This window comes from Ambystoma mexicanum, chromosome 6q (genome assembly GCF_040938575.1).
Source record: "Ambystoma mexicanum isolate Mex_15411 chromosome 6q, UKY_AmexF1_1, whole genome shotgun sequence".
NCBI lineage: Eukaryota > Metazoa > Chordata > Amphibia > Caudata > Ambystomatidae > Ambystoma > Ambystoma mexicanum.
Genome location: NC_090937.1, coordinates 241,119,997 through 241,144,930, shown reverse-complemented (window position 1 = coordinate 241,144,930; position 24,934 = coordinate 241,119,997).

Genomic DNA, 24,934 nt, shown 5'->3' with positions numbered 1-24,934 from the left:
ACACTAGGATACTTGGAATATGCAGATAGAGATTATCTATAACATTGTCCCACAGCATACTCGTGAACATACAAAATGACTTTCATATCATACAGCACTGTGTTCAACCCATACCCACTTTACGAGACATACTTATGCAATCAGTGGGTCCCTGAGTTTGTGATGCCTCATAATGGAACTCTTTTCAAAACCAATTTAAAACATCTCAGTCAGCATCATGTACACGATACGTAATTTACAACCTTCAAGAAACAAAATGTTGATTTATTTACAACCTTCCAAAACGGTTTAATAAACAATAATACTTAATGATATATTGCAAACCACATTACACAGGAGCACCAACTACTTTCAAGTCACTACTCATCAGCCTCAGCAATGTTGTACCTTTTATGTATAGTAGGTTGCATAAATACTAGAATGGTACCTCCAACAGGTAGGAGTAGACTACCTGGAACAGATACATCAATTGATATTTTATACGTTAAAAGTGTTACAATGGTCTCCTCCCACTAAGTGCCTCAATGTCCATGGCATGACATATCCACATTAGACAAATCCAAATTGAAACTCATGCCACGTTTGAAGAGGTTTTCATCTGCAGAATATATCCATAAATCTCCTACCCCGACAATGTCCATCTTAAAGAAACCAAAACAACATAAACATGGTAGCATCATGAACATACATTCAAGAACTATGTCAACAGCCATAAATATCTAATTAAAATAAAAACAAATGAAAAATATGCATCCCAAGATTGATAAACAGAAGAAAAAAAACATGAATTGCCCCATAATCTCATCATCAATTCATTACAACTACTTTGCTAGAAAAATTGGTGTACAAGGTCAAATTTATGGCACAGCCAAAGCGATGCAGTCAGACAAATAACATCCACAACACTTCCCACTGTTGTCAAGGTATCCAAACACGCAAACATGGTCAGCTTTTGGCCCATGTTTCAACCGATAACATACAGTAGCACAAATAACAATCACTAAACTGCCCATCACTGTAAAAGTATCAACATATGCAAAAATTCATAGAAACAGCAGCCAAAGCTACGCCCACTGACCTAAAAGCTTTGAAACTGAACTTAGAATCCTCCATGCATTGCTAATCACTAATCAACCACATATTAACATTGCACATAACGTGAAATGTTCACACACCACTTCACCTACATTGCTTGCAACTCTGCAATTCAATTTTTCCCAGTACAAATACCTCCTTTGTTTGGCCGAGAAATTAAGAAGACGTCCAGTGGGGAAAAAAACAGAACACTAGGCACTTTCCGATCAAATTAATTCCAGCAGACTCAGAGAAGGAAGGGAAAAAACCAAACTACATGTCGTCCTCCACACTCATGTCTGGGGTAGCTGTTGGTACTCTTGTTCAGAGGAGAATTTCCTAGTATTTTGGTGCTGGACTGCCCGGGGGCAGGACAATGACTGACGTGCTCTGGATATTTCTCCTTGTAAAAGATAATCAGCTAAAGAATCTGGCTAAGTCTCTCATAACCGGGACCAATGTGCAGCAGATGGACTCCCAGGACCCTCCTTGTTAATGTGCATAATGTAAGTAACTTTGGGTCTCACCCTAGGTTACTAGGGGAATCCAGACGTGGACCCCTTGCTCACTATTCCTAGAGAGGCACAGCTCCACCCTACTGATGAGGTCCAACCAGGTTGGTACTCTTGTTCAGAGGAGAATTGCCTAGCATTTCGGTGCTGGACTGGACTGCCCATGGGCAGGACAAAGACTGATATGCTTTGGATATTTCTCCTCTGTGAAAGTTAGTGAACTAAAGAATCCAGGTAAGTCTCTCGTAACCGGGACTAGTGTCCGGCAGAGGGACTCCCAGGAACCCCTTGTTAATCTCCTCAACACTCATACAACTTGCCTTATCTTAACTTCCAACTACACCAATACCTTGGGTGCCATGGTCGTTGCATCTGAGGTCATATCAAGTGCAGAGTGCCCCCATCTGTACCAAACGCTTTTTAGGTTGGGTTTTGCACTCATGATGTCACATTGTGCATGTTTATATGTGCACTGCCACCCCCAAACATATGAATACCCAGTCCAAATCATGTTCACAACTGAATAGGACCTATTACACAGGACACTAAGCAAGTTGATTGCACCAAGTATCAGCTCACATTTTCATTCACAATAATCATACTCTTTCCAATGGCTCACTTTTTATGTCAAGGTAATTGCATATAGTCTCAGCACTATCAATTACAGGTAAATGATTGTTCATCAAGTAATGCCCAGCAATGTAATAGGCATGGAGATGATGGACTAATTCATTTTGACAAGTCATGAGCACATTTTGAATGTTCTATCATAGAGATGATGGAATTGAAATCCACTGCCAGTAAAAGAAATATTAGATGCCAAGAACTTCAACACAACTGTGTGATCCCCCCAAACCAACCAAAGTGACACCACAAGAAAAATAAATATGAGAAACACAGATATCGCCACCATCATCATCCACCAGGTAAGTCTGAAGTAACATTTTTGTGAGAAATATAACACACAACGATGGATGGTACACCAGAGCATAACAATTATAACAAATAGAACAATGATAACATATTAGTAACATCACACAGTGCAACAGTAATACTGTTATACAATAAGAGCTGGTTGGTAAGACTCATAGAAAACAAGGCACTTAATCATTTCACAGAAACAACTTTCTCAATAACAAACGTATATAAATATATATTTAGAAAAACCTGATCACCAGGAAAACATGATGAATCTCCCCCAAACACTAACCACAGACCATGGGGGGAGACTTCACTCACAACGTACACGCCCAGAGATGGGAGTGTGATATAAATTATTGGTACGCTGTACCACTAGTTAGTTTCCTTTTTACAGAGCGGGCCTTTAGTTCAAAGGCTGAAGAAATGTATATTTTTATCCACAATGTCTACTATCTTTAGATGTAAAAAATAAAGTTGCTTTATGTCACTAATTGAATGGTTTCAACATCATGAATAACAACGAGCTGGAAGTTTGTGACAAAGAATTTGCATATTGATCATTGTTTGTTACACAACTTCTTTTATTACTTGTTTTAACTCACTGAAAGTTCACTGATGTTAACTAGATTTTGCAGGTTAGCATTATCTTGCATTCTGGGACTTATAGTTTACCATTCAGGATGGGAAAATTAAAGCCACAATGATTAACATGTTGCTATGAGGATTTACATGCTGTCACTTGGCTTTATTATGCAGTTTGTGCTTTTGTAAGTAAACTCTATAAGACATTATTACTGTAGACCTTGATCTCCAACAATTTGAGCCAACGTTTGTGATCTCCCCAACTAGACACCCGTTCCCCTGTCACTCCTAGCCCCTTTCCCCTCCCGCCACCTGTCCAAACATCCCACTCCCTCCTTTTTGGATGCAGCCAGAGTACCACTTGTTCCTTTTTTTCCACTTCCACCACTGCACACACGACAATAGCAACATACAACTGCACACCCACACAGACAATGACCTCCAATACACACCTATTTGAACCACTGGAAACATAACATGCACACATCACTCAGACATCACTCACTCATGGCCACCACCATCACACCTTCTGCATGCAAAACATCGAATTGTAGGGCCGAACAAAGCTGGGGGCTTATAAGTATGGTAAGGAAAGATAACACCTGATACTGACCTCACTCGCGTGGTTGTAATGCCATTTTAAAAAGGCAACATCGCAAAACAGGCTAAACACAGATGTAAACAGTTGGAGAATGTGCTGGAAACTTGGAGTGAGTATTGTTCAGGCGGATGCCGCCAAAGAAAGATACTGAGCATGGAGGCAGAGAAACAGAAGACCTTGTAGCAGTGGTTAAGGCCCTCTGATGCCCCATTATTGACCACAGCCTACTAAAACTCGAATTTTATAATTAACTTTCAATGGCCATCTGGTGGGGTTTTATTTGGCTGGTATGTCCCGCTAGCCGGATGTGAGAGGCCTGAGCAAAGTGAGGGACTTTCACTAAGCGCTTGATGCCATTGCTGGCAAAGTAAGCCTGCTTCCTATATCCATTTACGCTACTAGCACACTGGACTAAAATCAGAGCTGCTAATGGCCTTTTGTTTTTGGGAAACTGCTCTGCATGTACCTCATATGCGGAACAACATACGAGCAACATGTCTGCCAAGGAAACAGTAATGTTAGTTTTCTGGTGAATCCCTTTTCTATTTCCTTGTTGGTATGCTGCAATGATGTTGGAAGTGGGCTTATGTCAAATAGGTAGACATGGGGTGCATGGGGGGTGGAGGGGTTGATAGCACTAAAGGGCAATGGGCAGAGGGATGTGAGGTTCTGGGCGGCTGTTTGGATGCTAGTGGTTCTAGTGGCAAAGTGAAATGGAATGATCAGGGAGTGGCTGTGGCAGTTGGAAAGGGACTCAGGCTTTGATTTTCTAATGCAGCCGAGTTCCTGGCCAGCTGATGGGCTTGCGCCTCTCCCTTGGGGGCTAATGATAGATATACCACTTCAGCTGCACTCTGAGTAGTAACCGAGATACTTAACACTTCAAATACGACATGGAGAACATAACTGAATATGGTGCAGAGAGGCACTGATAAAATCCAGAGCAATACTCTACACAAACCTACAATGTTTCAATCAATTAGACACCTATGCACCTTGTGTCAAAACTTGCACTTCACACTTAAAACTCTTTTATTTTCTAACTGATTTGGTTTGTTTTGCCTTTTTTCTAGCTGCCAACTGTTAACAAAGTATACCATTGAATAAAGGATTCGAGGTCAGGTTGATACCGGCAGCATGGATGGAAGGCATATCCCCTGAGGTGCATAAGAAGCCTTGTGCGATAACCTGGCTGGACTGCAAGGCCTTTTCAGCAATCATTCCAGCAAGGGCATCAAGAAAATTAAGTCCTCTTGTAATGTAATCGATGATAATACCTGCAAAGAATGCATTAAACCACCATGGTGCTGATGCAGAAACGTTGCTTGCTATTAAAGCAGCCCTTGTGCATAAATGTCCTTGTGAATATGTGCTTTAATAAACATACGAAGCCTTGAAGTTGAACACATTGATGAAATGTTTTTGCTTACATTATACATCCTCTCATTTTCATGAATATTACTTCTGGGCAGTGAACAATACGCACTGCTGATTGATGCCACTGAGACAAAGGCTTTTTTGCAGCCAACACAATGGCCACCCCCACACCTCTCTCCTGTGGTGTTCCCCAAGGCACCTGTGTATCATACACCCACTATAACATCTATATACAGCTTTATTTTGACCTCCTCCACTCCCTTCGCACATCATACACAAACTACGCCGATGATTCATAAATTCTTATCCCTTTGTCTGGCGACTACACTCAAGATACGATCAAGGTAAACACCATTTATGAAAACATTCAGAAATGGATGGTCCTGCATAGCCTCTGCTTAAATGACAAAAAAACAGAGCTACTGCTCATTGGCTCCCCAGCCCACCCCGCCAAACTAGACAACACATTAAAATCATTCACCAGCGATGGCCACAACATTTTGGTCGTCACTGCAGTGAAAACCTTGGGTGTCTAACTGGATGCCAGCCTTAACATGGTGAGGCAGATCAACCACATCGCCTCAACCTACGCCACCAAGCTCATCTATGTGAGCAAACCATTCCTTTCTGCAGAAAAGTGCCTCACTGTCACCCCTCCACTCATCGGTTCCAAGTTGGGCTATTTTAATTCACTACTCTGTGGAACTTCAGAAAAAGAACTTGAACAAACTACAAGTCAGACAGAACAATGCCCTTTGGGCAGCTGTGGACGTGGGTAAACATGCCCATCTCTCAGAAGCCATGTGTTCTGCTCACTGGCTCCGATCAGAGGGAGAATCAAGTTCAGGATTCACTCCATCATCTATTGCTGCTTTTCCAACCATGCAACGACTTACCTCTCCCAGAAGCACAAAAGACAAGCTCCCATGAGGCGTCAGTGAGCGGCTTACAAAACACTGCCTGGCTAGACCAAGATACAACTGCAAAAGAGGAGGAGGCTGCAGTTTCCCAGTGTGCACCTCTAGCCTTTGCAACAACCTTTCCCTCCTGATGCGGGCTGAACCATACTACCTGCCATTCAGAAATAAACTTAAAACGTACCTCTTCAACTAACCACGTTACTGTTTTTTCTCCCTGTTCTTAACCTTTGTAACTAGCACCTAGATGCCCATGGCCGTTGTGCGCTGCTATAAATGAATGAATAAATAAATACATACTAAATAACATAAAAATACATCGCTGCAAAAAGAGAATGTACTCTACACCTTACACAGTTTACTCAGTTAGTGGAGTACCTTTCAGTAACTGGGGTTTCTTGTATCAAATCAAACCCTTAGTTTTAACCATATTAATGCATGGTTCATGTAAAGAAATGCCACATACGCCACAACATTTTCAATATATAAATTGTAATGTTTTTGCACTTTCAATAGCATGAAGAAAATTACAATATGTTCAATGCCAAATTTGAACCAAAAGATTCGTCTTGAACCCAAACGAAATCATAAACATGTATGAAAAAAGAAAATTGCATCATTTTCCAATCATATTGTTCCAAATGATCAAGTAAAGAGACAGTAATAAAGAAAGTAATAAAAAGGCGAAGTGTAGGTAAACCGAGACCCAGTGCTCAAGGAGGGGAAAGAGGAGGAAAATATCCTCTAATTAAGACAAGAAAGGATAGAGATGAGTGGAGATAAATTAAGAGATTATAACGAAGAACATTTTTTTTTAAAGTGTTTTAAAAAAACGAAACAATTTTATAGAAACAGTTGTGTATATCAAATTATGGAAAGGTCTGATGATTTCAAATAGGTAATCAACCCCATCAAGTCTTTGGCATCCACTGCTGTGTATTTATGTACATCTTAATTTGAGTGAGTCCTAGAGTTTTATATTTATTTGAGAACTCTTATTTTGCTGGACTCTGTGAGGAAACCCACACTGGGGGTTTAAATAAATACATACTTCACAACACCTGAGAACAGAGTTCAAATGCTCATACTACTTTTGTTCAGAGATAGTATTCACAGTTCCGTAGAAAATAATACCTTTACTATATTGCGTGTAAACATCTGGCTAATTCTCACTACCTGTTGACTGTGAGTTCCATTAGAAAACCTCTGAAAATTGTCTCCTTCTGACACCTTTTGAGGTTCTAGGTGGGCCGGACATTTGTCAGGCCCAACAATTGATACTTTTTGGTCAATATTGCCCATTCCAAACATATTGTGTCCCTCAATGAGTCTCCAAGTACTCAGTCATCCTCCCATGCTGAATGTATTTGCCCAGGTTGAACCGCTTGACCAATACTTATCTATATGCTCATACAGAATCTTCCGCAGAATCTTGAGACGCAGGGCTTTCTTCACAGTCAACCTACACCCACCTGATGTACATGCATTGGAGCGTGGGAGCTCATGGACCCCGAACTCGGTTGCATCATCAAATCTGAAATATTGCCAATTTCTGATGTTGCATCCACCTCTGATATTTTGTTCATTTTGTGTTTTTTTGTATTTTATTAGATTTCTATAATGCTGTACGCCAAAGTGCTTTCAGAAAATAAACTGTACAAAAATATGCAAAATCAAATCAAAATTAATAACCATTTATGGAAAAAGTAAATAAGCCTTGAGGCGACCATGGAAAAGAGAAAAAGAGGAACAAGATTGAATGTCCAGACTTAGGGCCCTACCACTGAACTCCCTGGCGCTAATAGCGCCGGATCACGAGTTTGGCGGTAATGTAATTCCTCATTCCCCATTGAGCCCATTCGGGAATGCCCCATTCGGATTTCCCGCCGGTGGTAATAGCGCGAATTCCAAGAGCTGGGGCGAAATCCGCCAAAGTCCTGATTTGGCAGACCCTTAAATCCACCGCCGGATTTAAGGGTTACCGCCAAAGTCGTGATGAGGCCCTGAGTGTGTTCCGAACTTTTGGGCTAATAGTGAAAAAGAATTGTAATGAGATTGAGCACACTGGTTGGGGGACAGTAAGGAGAAATTGGGACAGGGAACATAGGGAGCGGGAAAGCAAATATAATGAGATCAGAGACGAATGATAGAGAGGAGCCATTCTGTTAAGACATTTGAAAACAATACAAAGAAAGGTGAACCAACAACCGGCATAAAAAAGTAGCCATTGAAGGAATTTAGGAGCCGAAAGAATGGAGTCATGAAAGCGGAGTCGAAAGAGAAGATTAGATAGATCTGAGAGGAGGCAGTTGATAAGTGGGAAGACTGAGTAGAAGGGATGAACAGTAAAAAAGTGGAGAGAAGATAAGAGAGGAAGCCAAAATGTTTGTGCCATGGAAGGAAAGAAAGGGACGAGCATGTCTGATGTATATGTGAAGAAAAGGATAGGGTGGAGTCCAGAATGATCAAAGATTGTGAGCCTCATCACGACTTTGGCGGTAATCCTTAAATCCGGCGGTCGCGCTATCAAGGGTTTAAGGGTCCGCCAAATCAGGACTTCAGTGGATTTCGCCCCAGATCTTGGCTGGGGGGTAATCCGCCGAATATTTGCGCTATTACCGCCAGCGGTAAATACGCCCCCGGTAAGAGTGCAAATTTTCCCCATGGAGCCCAATGGGGAATGGGGCATTCCCGAATGGGCTCAATGGGGAATGGGGAATTACATTACCGCCGAACTCGTGTGACCCAGTGCTATTAGCGCCGGGGAGTTCGGCGGTAGGGCTAATACCGCTGGCAGTAATACCACCAGCGTTACCGCCAAAGTCGTGATCAGGCCCTATGAGTAGAAAATGAGAGAGAGAGAGAGAAAGAGAGAGTGAGAGAGAGAGAGAGAGAGAGAGAGAGATAAGAAAGGGGAAGGAGATAGAAGAAGGTTGTACCTGAGAAGAATAGTATAGACAGGGAAAAAGAACTTCTGTCTTGGACGCGTTGAGGTGTCGAAAGTGTTCAGACATCCAAGATTGAATAGACAAGAGATTTAGGGCCTCATTACACGGAAGGCGGTGGACCAAGATGCTATTAGCATCTTGGTCCATGCCGGTAAAATACCGGCACCGCCTTGGTGGAAAGGGGAATTACCGCCCTATTCCAAGGTTGGTGGGGCGGTAATTCCCCCTTCTCCCATTGCCCTTCCCCATTCCCATTTTTGCCCCATAGGGCATAATGGGAATGGGGAAGGTGCTAATTACGGCACCGCAAATTGCGGTACCATAATTAGCTCCCGGGTTCCTTTGTGGGTTGTTTTTTAACACCTGCAAAAAGCAGGCGTTAAAGTCTCCAACCCGCAAAGGGACCTCGTAGTAAGGCGGTAAGGGTTAACGGTCACTGGTACCATTAACGGTGACCGTTAACCCTTACCGCCGTCCGTGTAATGAGGCCCTTAGTACATTGTATGAGAGAACGAAGAGAAAGGTGGGCAAATTTGAGAATCGTCACTATGGAAATAATGGGAGAGATGAAGGGAAGAGATAATACATGGCAAAGAATTGGTGTATAAAGAAAACAAGAGAGGACCAAGAAACGAGCCCTGTGGGACACCATAGTGAAAGGAGGGATGACAAGAGATGACTGTCTGGGCCAAGAAACAGAATAAGTATGATTAGCCCTGGACACAAGGCCCTTCTTTCTGTTAGAAGCTCGATCGCTGTTTCACCGTTTCACTCTGTGTGCCTTCTGTGGTGGTTGTCCTGCTAGCAATTGTTACAAGGAGCCTATGAACACATTCCACAGTAAGTGCTGTGGGGGAGAGCGTGGCAATATGTTTTGCCACCTGTAGAATTAGCCGTATCATTGTATTTATTTAATTTTTTTATTTGAAATTCTTCAAGTGCCACACGCCCATAGGCCTCAGGGTGCACACCAAAGAAGGGGGTTAGATAGGTCAGAGGGGGATCTGGCATACGGGAGAGGAAGTATTAATCAGCAGAGTTAAAGAGAAGTGTTTTGAGGTCCTTTTTGAAGGTCAAAAGTGAAGAAGAGTGTTTACATTCATGAGGATGAATATTCCACTCTTGGGGTGCACAGACTTCAAAGCAAGTGCCTCCAAACTTTTTTAGGCGAAAAACCGAGGCTGACATTAGGGAAGCGAATTATCAGAGCCCAAGGCTCTGACAGCTTGAGTACACAAAATTATTTTTTCTAGGTACAGTGGAGCAACATCATTTTGGCATTTATAGGTCAGAGAGAGCAACTTTTGTCTAATTCTCGAAGCTGGTAATAGCATTGACACAGGGTATGCGTGAGAGAGGGTGGGGAGAACAGGACACCCCTGACACCTGCATCTCGTTTTGAGTGTTTATCTGGTGCCGTGGATTGACTGGAAGATGCTATAAGAGACTGCAAGAACTTTGCATTGCTATTTGTTTATTTACTTTGCACATCGTGAGGCTTGCTTTTTCTCGCACAATTAGTGCTACCATCAGCTTTGTGAGGACCGGGGGAGCGGGGGAGGGGGGGAGTTCAGACGGACTATGGCTGCCCTCTGAGAGGTCGAGCATCCCCCGCTCTTCACGCACTTCTTGCCATCTTTCTAATATGTTTTCTTCCTTTTAGATACTCGGGTTCTTTTTAATAAGTCTGGACATTTTTTATACGATTAAATTTAGGCTGTACTTTACAAAATGTGCATCATTTGCACACATCTTGTACATTCTGTTCTAGATCTGCGTGTCCCAAACTTGGTTTATACTACATGGCACCCTGCATGTTATATTTTTGTATATGTCATATCATGCTCTAACACTTTGGCACGTTGCACTTTGAATAACCATATCAGTTTGCATTGTCATTAGCTGCTGCTTTTACGCTAGCTGTCAAAGGCCACGATTGGGTTTTCTACCTAAATAGGGGTGAACTAATATCATCTGCTGTGACCCCCCCATAGAACACTAGTATATTAACTACGGTGTATTAGAGGCACTTGATTCCTTATTTTTGACCCTACACTATTGCCACATGTGATAGTGAAATGCAAAGCGAATTCTACAATCTTTCCGGGAGTTGTTCCCAAAAGAGGATATAAACTCTTTGCGCCCATTAAGAAGGTGAATGTATTGATTTCTGAAATAAAGGTTTGTTACACAATATAAACGGGGGCGGGGGGAATTCCTAAAGTTATCAAATCTAATTGTGCAGTTTTAGAGAAGGTTACACAAGCACTGGGCATGATAGACATAGTGGAGGAAGGTGGTGCCATCCTTGGTAATAACAGGGCTGGGGACGCGTAAGAAAACTAGGCGGTAATGACCCCCTTGATAAATTCAGAGTGGAGACACCACAGAGCAGGAAGGGAGGAAAAATATCTCATACCAGTACATAGCTCTAAATGACTGGACTGCCCAACTAGTAATGTCATTAAAGTATATTCCCAACAAGGGCAGCCACACGCGTTGACAATCCTGATATGGAGCTGACTGCACCTGCACTTGTGGACTCAGAGGAGCTAGATATAGCAGGACTGGAGGCAGGATTGATCCAACCAACTCGTTTTACACAGCCCGCCGAACTACGGAAATCGCTCTTGATATTCCCATGTACAATAGATTTTCACTTGTGGAGGGAGAGGACCGAAGGAAAAAGACCCAGCTGGTGGAGCCCAAAACGCTTCTATACAAGGAGCAGTTGCCATTCTGAGTCTGGCAAAAATAAGCACAACCTAGAGAGGAGAGAGAGTCCCGGGGAAGTATCATCGAAACCCAGAATAAGAGCACAAAGCGATCTAAATAATTTGACTACTAGTTCTCCACCTGAACAAACCCATTGATTGTCTACCTCTGGATGCAAATGCAATCTCAGTGATAATCTAAAGGAGATAATGGATGAGGTGGGAAAATGGTAATTACCTTGGCCGACAGAGTTACGTGACAGGGAATGAGCCAACTAGGATACAGAAGGAGTGCGCTGCCCTGCCCCCAAATTCCCTGCCTGGAAAGGATGAAAAACAAGCATTAGCGAGGGGGCACTTCCTGCCACAGTGTGAGGCTGGCAGCACCAGAGGTGGAGGAGCGTTGGTGACAGCAAAGACTAAGGAGACTGAGAAAGACCAACAGTGGGTCAAATCAATAACAGATAACATCAACAAGCACGTGCCCACTCACCTGCCATGGAGCATTGGTAACACCAGACAATACCCAGTAACAAGACAATCAGGTTTTACTCCCCATAGTAACAACCAGGCTGGTGACAGGAATCGTGCTATAGTCTACATGTCTAATGTCCCCAAACTAAGGCCCGGGACCTGCATGAACAAGGAGATGCTGACCGACAAGAGCATTCACCTGGGTTTGTCATGTTAGAGGATGTATTTCTTTCATAAGAAAGGATATTATCACCTTTGAGAGAGGGACTTTGCCTAATGGAAAAAGTGATTACATTCAAAGGATACTGAAGGATAAGGCATTGGCTGACGGTTATTGGCAATTGAGGCAAGATCTTACCCTCCCCATGGGACATCAATTTCATTAAGGCCCTGTCCCTCTAGTGAGTGGCAGCAGGGAACCCCGGGGCAACCGATAGTTGGAGGTAGGCACAATCCTGCTCCGCCAGGTGAAGGGCTAGATGAGGTGCACTGACACACTCAGCCCCATTTCAAAAGGTACCAACCCAGTGGATCTATGGTCCTGTCATGGAATGTAGCCAGGATCATAAGGCACTTGACAGAACCATATTGGTTAGCCTTAATACATAGTTGTGAGATTGTATCTATACAGGAAACCTGGGACTTACTACCCATTGAGTTACAGGTGTTTAAGGCATTCAACATCCCAGCGGCTAAGGGTGCAAGAGGGAGACCGTGAAGGATGGAGGTTACCTACTGTAGGGTATTTTGTGTAGATGTAGGGCCCAGCAGTATTTTCTTACCACCAAAAACAAAAATAATTTAGCAATAATCACTCCTTGCATTTAGATTGGGTTTGGTATTATAATGGTATAGTGACTATGCATTATTTCAGTACACAGATACATTTGGTTGGTATACATTGCGTTGGAGGTATAGTGGTGAGCATAGCTGCCTTCCAAGCAGTTGACCCGGTTCATTTCCCGGCCAACGCACCATAAATATGTAGGGTATTTTGTGTAGATTTAGGGACCAGCGGTATTTTCTTATCGCCAAAAACAAAAATAATTTAGCAATAATCACTCCTTGCATTTAGATTGGGTTTGATATTATAATGGTATAGTGGCTATGCATTTTTTCAGTACACAGATACATTTGGTTGGTATACATTTCGTTGTGGTATAGTGATGAGCATGATTTTCTGTTGTACTTGTGGTCCCCAATATACAAAACCCCCTTCTTCTTGCTTGGTCTGTTCATGTGATCACTAGAGAGACCTTGGGCCTACATTTTATGGATACCACAATTTTCACATAGAGTGCCGCCTATGGCTGTTATCACTAATTTATTTACATTAGTGAGACTATGTTTCCATGGAGTATTCACAATAACATGTGATATTATCACTAATGTATTTACATTAGTGAGACTATGTTTCCATGCGTATTCAAAATAACTTGTGGTAGTATCACTAATTTATTTACATTAGTGAGACTATGTTTCCATAGGCCTCTCTCTGCTGATTCATATACGCTCAGCAGACTATTGCATTATATTCCACTCAGAAGCCACACACACATACATACCCTGAGTGGAACCACGCACACAGCTATTTATAATTGCTCATAACATTACTTCATCTGCATAGGAAGTTTGGCACATATATTACCTAATAACCTCCCCTTTTATTATGTGATATGGGCTAAATGCACCAGAGAAAGAGAGAAGAAAAAAAAAAACTTTACACAGGCTGTGATTTATAACAGTTTCATTTCAAAATAATCCATTACCATCTTTGTGAGTCAGTCTTTTCTAGAATAAACAGAAGTGAAACAAGTGCAAAAATACAAGGCATTTCATTATCTTTTGCAACAATAAAAAGAACAGTCATTTAGATGGCAACAATATAAAGTGGCATTTAAACACAGGAGAATTCCCTATCGCTACACTGCCTGTCTAATATTAGATCATTTGTCCGGCAGTCATGGCAATCTCACTCTATTTGTATATTTACCAGCTATTTGTAGCTTTTCAGCACGCAAAGTCTCCTGGCTTGTCGTCTTTGAGCAGTGACCCAGGGCTCTTTTTTTCTTTCTTTAAAGCACCCAGCGAGAACATGCAGTTCTCAAGTCAGTGCCAAGTGACTAGGAAACCCCAGTCTCTGAAGGTCTGTGGTCCAGCTCCTCACAGCAGCAGAACGAAGGCGACCTCACTGCAACTCCGCAAAATGTCTTCCCCCTCTCCTTCTCCCCGAGCTGCTTCAAGAAACATCTGTTACAGCCCCTAAGGTGACGTGTCACCAATCAAAATACACAATAGTCTACCCTCCTTCCTCAACAATGGCTCACTTTTACAGTAAGCAACTGTATCTAACTGATTTCCTGCTATTTGAATTTTTCTTCCTGCAAAGAGCAAAGAGAGAGGAAACAAAATCTGAACACACGTTTAAAACGAATCTCAGCCTGCCTCATTTTGCACATGGAGAACACATTATAATGTTAAGGAGTTAAAATCGTGTTAGTATTTGTTAATCAAGTTAATTAATTAAGTATCTAATGTTTCTCCTGTAATTGAGGCATTTTAAGTGAGAAAAAAAATATGGAGTTCTTTTAACATAGATAGCCTGTCTTTATATACCTGTCCATATATTACCCTGGCAACACATGGCTTGCTGTACCACCTTACAGCAATAATGTGATCCCCTGCAGTGGCGCTGCACTCCAAAACACGCTAATTTATACTACATACCCTCCTTTTTCTGAGAATTTGGCCATGGTCCAAGCCACAATTGTAAGAAACCCAACTTGCTCCCTTTCTTCTTTTAAAATGTATGCATATTGGGATATCTTCCTCTCCCCGTTGTATCTACTAACATGAGCAACATCTTCATTTTCACTGACAAAACAATCAACCATCCTCCCATTATTAGCACCAGGACAGCTAAACCCACTATAGAGCGTTCCCCCTAGGTTCCCCAATTAAACCTTTCTACTTCTTTTATACCCAGGTTACTAACTGTAATATTATTCTTTCTCAGATTCATCTTCACCACATGCTTCTCTTTATGATTCAATAAGAACTCCACATCCGGGTCTATTGGAAATGCATCCCTTTGAAAAAATTAAATATTTTCTACTTGGCTTTCCCAAATGTCATTCGTAACATGAAATAGTGTTAAACCTCCAATCGACACAATTGTGTCCTTTTTAACCTGTAAGTAAAATACATTTTATTTCACCTGTTTGACCACAAATGTTCCTTGATTTAAATGAACTACTGTAAAGTTTTTCATACAGGTGCTGACCAACCATTTACCTTTGACCATCTTAGCTTGTGCCAATTCTTCACCCCCCATATTGCTAATAATGACTTCACATCTTTCTGATATACTTGGGTCAGATTTCGAGCCACAAATAGTGTCTGTAGCATCAGAAATAAACGGTTTACCTGGGCACATATAATTTTGTTCCTTAAATTTCACACAAGTTTCCAAATTTGGTATCAAGTAAACCTCAGGCTCCCATGACTGAAATGCCACCACTTCTGGAGTCTTAATCTTAATAAATTTGTCCTCTTGCCAAAATCCCACATTGTGTACCCACTTGGTTTGATAAATGAGTTCAGGGGCTACATACGGGATACATAGTAAAAACCCTATTTCCAATCTTTCCAAGTCCACATATAATGACATTGCATTACCCATTTCAAATGCAATTTTTACCTGTACCACATCAATCTCCCTCCTGGTCAACCTTTCTATCATTTGATGAATAATATCCTGTGAAACGAAGTACAATGGTATATGTCCTTGAATCAGTTGTAAAATTGCAGTTTGAACTTCTCTCATGTAATTTGTTAACAGTCTATCAACAGGACTCATTATATTCAAGATTTCACTCAGTGTTCTGTCATGCTTAATAATCAATTTAGTCACCCTTTGCATTACATCCGCTTGTTCATTCAATATGATCGCAGTTTCATTTATGAACCTTACTTGTTCATCTAATCCCCCTCTAATTCCATCTAAGGTTTTTTGTATTATCTCCAGGTCAACACTCAATTGTTGTGCTTTAGTACTCAGCGTCCCTACTGAAATGGCATTGGCTGTTGACATTGTGGTACCTATTATAGCTCCAATTATAGACATTACCAATGAGACTGCAAGCATCACTCCTCTTCTTAATGTCTACTGAATTCACAAATGTTTTCTCCAATTGCATTAACATATCTCTTATTGACTGCTTAGCGTCCTCTTTTCTTAGTTCCAGCCACTCTTTAGTCTGCTCAGCTTTAATTCCAGTATTGTTAAAATGTTTTTCTATCAGAGTATCAGGATTCAATGGTATGTAAATGTTCTGGAAAATCATCCTTCTATCACTCATGATGAATCCTGGTGCTTCTTCTACCGCAATACCAGATGCTGGTCCAGGCTCAATGACAACCTGTGCTTCCACAGTTTTGAAGTTCCCTCCGAATGTCATCATAACTATCCATATTGTTGACGTCATCATCAATGCTGATTGCTTTGTAGCCTTGGTCTTCACCCCCTTCGGGGGCTTTTCCGGAATCCGTCCACGTGGACTCCAGGACTCCATCATCTCCCGTGTCCTCTGGTCCCGTGACCTCCAAGCCAAAATGTGTTAATCAATAGTCTAAATCAAATAGAAAAGAAACAAATTAAATACATAGCATAATACTAACTTCACCCTTTTGCCAAAAATGAAACATGCTTTGCAAAATATTTTGCCGTTTTCCTCTCGCTTTCTGAAATTAAGCACATGTTAAAGAGAAAACAAACATACATAAAATAGCATTGATCATTTCCAATATTAACTGTGTAGAATAAAACCAGCTTCAACCCTCTTTCAATGATCACCACATATAGTTTTTTTCTTTTATATATACATATATATATTTAAATATACATTCTATTATCATAATCACTTCTACTTTTACCTTTCTGTCATTGTTCTATGAATAGACCCATGTATCTCTTTTGATGTATTTAAGGGGCTTTATCTGTTTCTACACTCTCAAGTCTTTTAATTTCGTGTCTGAGGTGCCAGGGTTTAATTTGGTTTACATGAACAAACTGTTCTGTTGCTGTTTCACCTTCAGTTTTCAAAATTTTATAAACCACAGGAGAGACCTTATCTATAATTCGAAATGGCCCCTGCCAGGCTGCTAGAAATTTGGAATTTTTCTGTTTACCTTTTCCAAAATGAAATTTATACACCTGATCGCCCACACAATATTCTTTCACTGATGTCTTTTTATCATAGTATGACTTTGCACTGTCAGCAGCTCTTTCTAGATTTAGCTGTACAAAAGCAAATGCATGTTGTAAATGCCTCCTCAGTTCATCAATGTATTCTTGAACTGTGGATGCGCTCATGTGTTCTGTGTAGCAGGTGTTGTGGTAACACCATTTTCCTACCTGTCAAAACCTCATGGGGGCTAACACCTGTTGCTTTGGCAGGAGTTGATCTGATTGCCTTTAAAACCAAAGGTAAACGTAAATCCCAGCTGGAACCTGCTTCTGCTACAAATTTCTTTAATATGTCCACAACAGACCTATTACAGCGTTCAACTCCCCCTGAAGAAGCCGCCCGATATGCAATATGAAATTTTCTTTTCACACCCAGTATTTGCCATACCTTACTCATTAGAGCACTTGTGAAATGACTTCCTCTGTCTGATTCTATTCTTTGTGGCAATCGAAACCTTGAAAACACATGATTCACCAGTAATGTAGCTGCTGTTTGCGCACTACAATCTGGTGCAGGAATACACTCAATCCACTTCGCCATCAAACACACCACACTCAAAATATAACGGTTCCCCCTGCTCGACCTCTTTACAGGCCCTACATAGTCTATTTGCAAATCTGACCATGAAAGAGTTAAGCCTCTTTTCATTAATGGAGCTCTATGCATTGGTGAAGCAGGTTTAAACTGGGCACATACTAGACATCCTCTAGTATATAATTCCACATCTTGGGACATATGTGGCCAGTAAGCATAATCTTTTAGTATTTCCAATGTTTTTTGTAAACCTCTGTGGCCTGCAGTTATTGCATCATGTGCATGGTGTAGCATTAACCCTCTGAGTGAAAGGGGTACCACCCACTGTATCTGTCCTGTTATGGACTCTCTGATCATGAGTCCATCCTGTAGTATAATTCGTTTTTTATTCTTTAATAGCACCCTCAACTCTTCTTTTCCTATACAATCATTTTCTGTTAAAGGGTTTTGTTCAGGATCTATCAAATGATTATAATAGATTCCCAAAATCCGATCATCCTTTTGTGCCTCAATCAGATCTTGATCTGGTGTATCATAACTCCATTGTACTACTGGTTGATCTACCTCCTTTGGTGCTTTAGAACATGTTACTGCATCAATTTGTATTTCACCAAGTAAATGTTCAATAGGTAGCAATTCTCCACTCACAACCCCAATTTTAGCCAAGGGATCTGCCTCATCATTCCCCTCCTTATCCTCTCCTGGAGTGTTTAAATGCCCATGAATTTTCCTCCAGTATATTGTTAAATCATTCTCTGACACCAATTTGTCTATGGCTTGTATCATTTTTCCATGTTTAAGTGGCTTTTTGTTGTATGTAATCATGCCTCTCGCTTTCCAGCCAGGTAAATATTCCACAAAGCTATTTCGTGCATAGTCAGAATCAGTCACCAGGACAATTTCACTAAATGTATTATCAACTGCAGTAGCAATTGCTTTATAAATGGCTGCCAATTCCGCTACTTGACTGCTCCTAGCTCCAATTTTCATCCCTATACTGGGGACGCCTTCACATTTCAACCAGACATTTCCTATTCCTGACACTAATTGTTTATTACTGTCATTTTCAATGTGAAAAGCACAACCATCAACATATACAGTTGGCAAATCCTTGCATGTCTTTTCATCAAAAGCTTTGTGTGGTGATTGCCCAAAATCCTGTAAACTAGATTCCACTTCTACTTCGTTTGATACATGTTCAACTGCACAGTCATGTAGATCTGCTAAACCCTGAGCAACTGGGCTTTTTTTATTTTGGCCATATCTCACTTCTACAGGAAAACCTTGTAATGCTAGCGTCCATGAAGTGATTCTGGACTGTGCTAGGTTACCTGACCTGATTCTTTTACTCTCTAAAAACTGCAATGATTGATGATTGGTCTCAATAATTACCTTTTCTCCCTGAACAATGGGGAGGAAATGCTGTAGCGCCCACACAGTGGTCAAAAGGGCCTTTTCACATTCACTGAATTTAATTTCAACTTGGGAAAACGCCTTACTTGCATAGGCAATAGTTTTGTGATTCAAATCATGTTTTTGTGATAGCACTGCTGACATACACTGTTCAGAGAAACCTATTTCTATAAAGAAATCCCTATCCTTTATGGGGTATGCCAAACATGGTGCCTTTATAAGACATTCCTTTAATTTAGCCACTGCCTCAGACTGCTCTGTTTCCCATTTCCAGGGTGTATTCAGCTTTAACAGCTTAGTTAATGGTTGAGTAATTTCAGCATAATTTTTAATGAACTTCCTGTTATAGCCCGTCATTCCTAATAAACTTTTTTACCCCTTTCACATTTTTAGGGTCTTTTAGTTTTTGTATAGCCTCCACTTTCTTCTTTTGTGGGTTTAACCCATGTTCGGTCACTTCATGGCCTAGAAAATTCACCTGTTTCTTGCACCATTGTGCCTTTTGTAAAGATACTTTGGCGCCTGCTTTCTGCAATTGGCCAAGAACATGTCTTATTTCATCAAAATGGTTTTTCAAGCTTTCATTTTTTATCAGTACATCATCCACATAAACAATGGTACCTCTTTCCGCTGCATCAGGCATGGCCTTTCTCAAAAATATTCCAAATTCACTCCCACTATTGACATACCCAAATGGAACTCTAACCCATGCGTATTGAGTCTTATCAAATGAAAATGAAAATACATTCTGTATCTCCTCTGCCAACGGCACGCACCAATATCCAGAGGTGAGATCTAACGTGGAAAACACTTTTGAACCATGTACCTGAGCTAGGCCTTGATCAATGAATGGCAGTGGCCATCTGGATACTGGCACTCTTTTATTTAACTCCCTCAAATCTGCACATAGCCGCCATTAACCATTTGGCTTTAACACACCTAAAATAGGTGTGTTGGATGTGCTATGAATGGGCCTGATGATTCCCCGCAACTCCAAATTTTTAATAATCTCTGCCAATGACTCTAAACATGCCAATGGTAATCTATACTGGTACACAAATACTGGGCTTCTGTTACACCCTTCCGGTAGTGTGGCCACATGTAAATCAGTTAGACCGCAATCATAAGCATCTTTTGCAAGTACATCTTTAAACTCCATAAATATCTTCCTCAGTTCATTTCTATCCTTATCGTTGTCACATGCATCCGCTGATAAAATCTGCTACTATACTATTTTGGAGAATTCTGGAAAATTTTCTGGAAGGGGAATCTCGGCGCTTTCCTCTAACTGTGTGGCTGTGTCTCTCTGTAAAGCCGCCACTTTTAAATGTTTTGGCATATCAGTTTCCACTTCAATGAGCTGATTTTCTATTTCATTTTCATTTAAATTAAATGTTATGCAATCCTCTTGATGACAGCACACTGTCTCATTTGAATCATAAGGATACACAGAATGAATTTTAAATATTCCTTCGGGCTGGGAATTCAGGTGTTCTGGCAACTCACCCTTTGCATCTACATACTTTTCAGGTATATTTCCAATCACCATGTTATTCAGATCTGCAGTATAATGCGATTTTTGTATGGGCATTCCTAATGGGGAGTTTTCCTCTAAATGAATATCTTGACAACCTTTATTATTCACCATAATTTTTACAGACCCTTCACCAATATCTACCAATGGAATGTATTCATAATCCAGGCCTTGCTGTTTTATGGATTCATTCAAGCAGACAAATGCATCACAATCTTTCAACTGCTGTCCATTTTTGCATTTCAGTGTTATTGCAACCTGTTTGGTGAATGCGAATGCAGGGATAATAGTATCCTTCCTCAGTTGTAATTCAATTGCATATGGGACCAGCTGTGCGCAATGATAAGCCCTTCTTTTGTCCTCAAATTCAGGTGCCGGCCCACCTAGGCGTGACCATACCTTTTGATTAACGAAATCTAACACCATACACATTCTGTGCATTATATCATTGCCCATGTAAAAATCATTCTGTGTTCCACTCACTATCCAAACATTATGGTAAATTGTTTTCTGCCCAATGCTAATTTTTAGCATGCATCTTCCTGCAATTCGGTTTTCAAAGTCTGGACTGTCCAAACCAGAAACATACTGGTTTTTAATCCTAAATTTCGGGATCTCCTCCCTTTCCATTATTTTTTGCAACAATTTCTCATTAATGAAGCTCCTTTCCTGTTCAAGCGCTAAAGTGGCTTTTATTGTTTTAGAATGGTCATTTATACCAACATGAACCCATGGTTGCTTATCTTCCATGTGTATTTCAGCAAGATTGGTGATGTGTTTTTCTGAATCTGCTTTAGGAGTAATATTCTGTTTGCATGTTTTCTCTTTTAAATAAAAGCGTAATGTGTGCTCATCTATGGCAGTTTGTCATCTTTTCCTTTGCTCCAAGTATATCTGTACAGGTAGTTTTTAATTTTCACTCTGCATTTTCTCTTGACACATTAATATTACAGTGACGCTAAGTATGCAACTATTCTGGAGATATACCTCCACTGCATCATTTGTTTTGGCGACGGTGTGACATTCATTTATATTGCTGTTTTGTGATTTTAGTTTTTTAGGTCTCAATGGTTTTTTGGTTAAGGACTACAGTACTCCATTCACCCCATCTATGAGAGGAGATAATCTTTTCAGGCAATCTGTTCCCATCAAAAATGGAATTTCACAAATGGATGTGACCAACACCTCCTGTTTCATTCTGTGTTTACCTATCTTTATGTCAACCTCGGTGACGCCTATAATAGGCACCTCCTCCCCATTAAAATTATGCACTGGACCTTGACTTTCCTTCACTGTGACCTGATTCTGTGAGGATCTCCCTTCATTGATACTCTTTACCAATTCTTTAGACATAATTGTGGCCTGTGCGCCAGTGTCAATCATTGCAAATGCATTGCATTTTTCTTCTACAGAGATGGGAGCATAATACCTGTCTTCAACTTCCTCTAACACACATAAGAAATGCAAATTCTTACTGATTTCAGGGCTCACCTTTCTCAGGCCTTTTTCACTTTTGGCTAAGCACATTGGTAAATGGAAAGACATTTTTCCCTCCTTTTTGCCCATTTCTGTGTGAGAGACTTTATTCATTTCTCCATGTTCAGAGGTTTTTTGGAGTGTGGCCACTGTTCGCCCATCCATCCAGGTATCATCAGAGACCACATTACAACCCTCCAACTGAACATGTGTAACAACACCACTTGGCAATTTGTCATTGTCTAATTCTGTGCATTTGTGATAATTTAGTGCAGTACCAGCCCTTTTCACCTCTTTAGAAATATGTGGCTCAAAGAATTCTTCAGGTGATTGACCTGTACCCTCCTTTTGAGCATTTCTTTTTTCTGCCTGTGTTTGGTCATTGTTTTGATTACCCAGGGAAGGAGTTATAGCATCGCCACTTACTCCTGGTTCACTGGTATTCCCCATGCATGAGTCATTTTTCTTAAATCTGTCTCTTTGTTCTTTTGGATCTTCAGGTTTTCCTATTTCATTTGTACAAATATTCTAGGTTAAACCGTACCTCCCTTTTAGAAGTATTTGCATTTTCTGTTATATGTTCATTTACTGGTATTTTCACTTTTAAATCATTAGGCATCTCAGAGTCATTATTCAAAATTACATCAGAGCAATCTGTCTTTTTGGCACTGCAGGTATCATAAGTACTTAGTCACTTTTCAGAAGCCCCCCGGTCATTGCTATGGCCTTCTGCCCCATCCTTTGATGACTGTTGTTGTACTGTACAGAGCTTTCCTATTTGCTCAGCTAACATTTTCACTTGGGCTTCGAGACACTGGAATCTTTCCATTTCTCTAGAATCCTCTCTCTGAGGCGTAGATCGATATTGGTTGTTTTCTCCCTGACTATTCTGATACCTCTCAGGGGAATGGTTTCTATTGGGATGGTTCCTGAACTCTTGATTCATTTGTGGAGCAAATGTGTTATCAGCAAATCGATCCACATATCGTGGTCTATCCTGATTACCATATATCATGGTATTGGGATCAAATCTGCTTTGTGTCCCCAATGTCTGATAAGGAGCATCATTTCTTTGATCCTGATTTTGCCTCTGGTTATTGTTCATACCTGACATATCAGGTCGATAGCCTGCCTGGGGCTTATCTCCTAAGTACCTAGGGCTGATGTAGCTCTCCCTATTACTAGAATCATGTGATTGAAACATTGGTGCTGGGTGTGATGACTTTTGTTGATTACCCCTTTGTTCAGGTGCCAAATTATTTTTACTTGGACTTTGAGCAGACTCAAGGGACATTTTGGCTGACCTGATGTCCAGCACTGTTGCTGAGGGTTCTTTAGATTTAGGTTTAGTATCTTTCATTTTATCACTTTCTCTACCCTGACAATAGAGTATCTCATAAAGTTTTGTGCTTTGGTGTACAATCCATTCAAGGGACTTGTCACGGTCAAATTCACGGACCAATTGGGATATGTCTTTCTGTAGCCCATAGAAGTAGGCAGTTTTAAACTCATTGGAATTGGGGTCAAAAGATACATCAGAGTGAGAAAATGCTCTTTTTAAGTCTTGTAAAAACTGGTGAGGGGATGTATTAGGCCCAGCAGTGATTGTGTAAGCGACTTTCTTTGCCTCCTGCAATGACTGGAAAGGAGAAAAATGACGCCTAATCTCTTTTTCATACTCTGCCCATGTCATATTCTGCTGTTCATTCAATCCTCTTATGATACTGGCCGTCGGAGCATCTAAAGGTAAATGAAAATACTGCCTGTACTGTTCCTTAGGTATCTGGAGGTCTTTAAAAATGTCATGAACCGCTTCTAAGTGATCCTCTATGCAGCACTCCCCTCGCTTTTTAAATGGTTTGATCAGCGCTTTGATGGATTTCATTATCTTTATGGGGCTACTTGTTGCAATGCATGGAATTGCACTACTTGGTGACTCAACCCTGGTTCCAGGTGTATGGGATTGGTGGCGGCCCCCAATGGGAGTATCAAATCCCCCAAGGGCGCTGTAACCAAGTTCAGTCACCGGCCCAGTCACTGGGGCACTAGCTCTTTGGGTAGAAATAGAATTCACCTCAACTCCATTGAATGTGGTGCCCTGTCGCCTCTCCTGGGACCTGGGAATGCATATTTGCTGTTCCAAGTCCTTACACTTTTTAAGGAGCCTGTCTGCTTCGTTTTGCAAATAGTTGTTTTCATCACTCATTTTATTAATTACCTCCTGCATGTCGCACATTTGCATTTGGCATTCATTACAATCTTTATTACTCTTGTCCCTTTCTTGAAGCATTTTAACCATTTCTTGTTCTGCATTTTGGAGATCACTTTCTTTTTCAAAATGTTCTTTTTGTAAAACTTGCTTTTCTGAAACCATCTCATCTTTATCTTGTCTAATGTGGTCCACCAATGATTTTAAGTGTACCAATTCTTGTTCACTGTCTTCAAACTGTTTCTTGCTTTTGGACAATTGAATATCAAAATCTCTGCACTTTAACTGCATATCTTTCTGACATCCTTCTAATTCTGCTCTTAACATTTCCTCTTTCTTACTTGCCCCATCTAAGTCAGTCTTTAACCTGTTAATTAGCTGGGTTTCATTTTCCTGCAT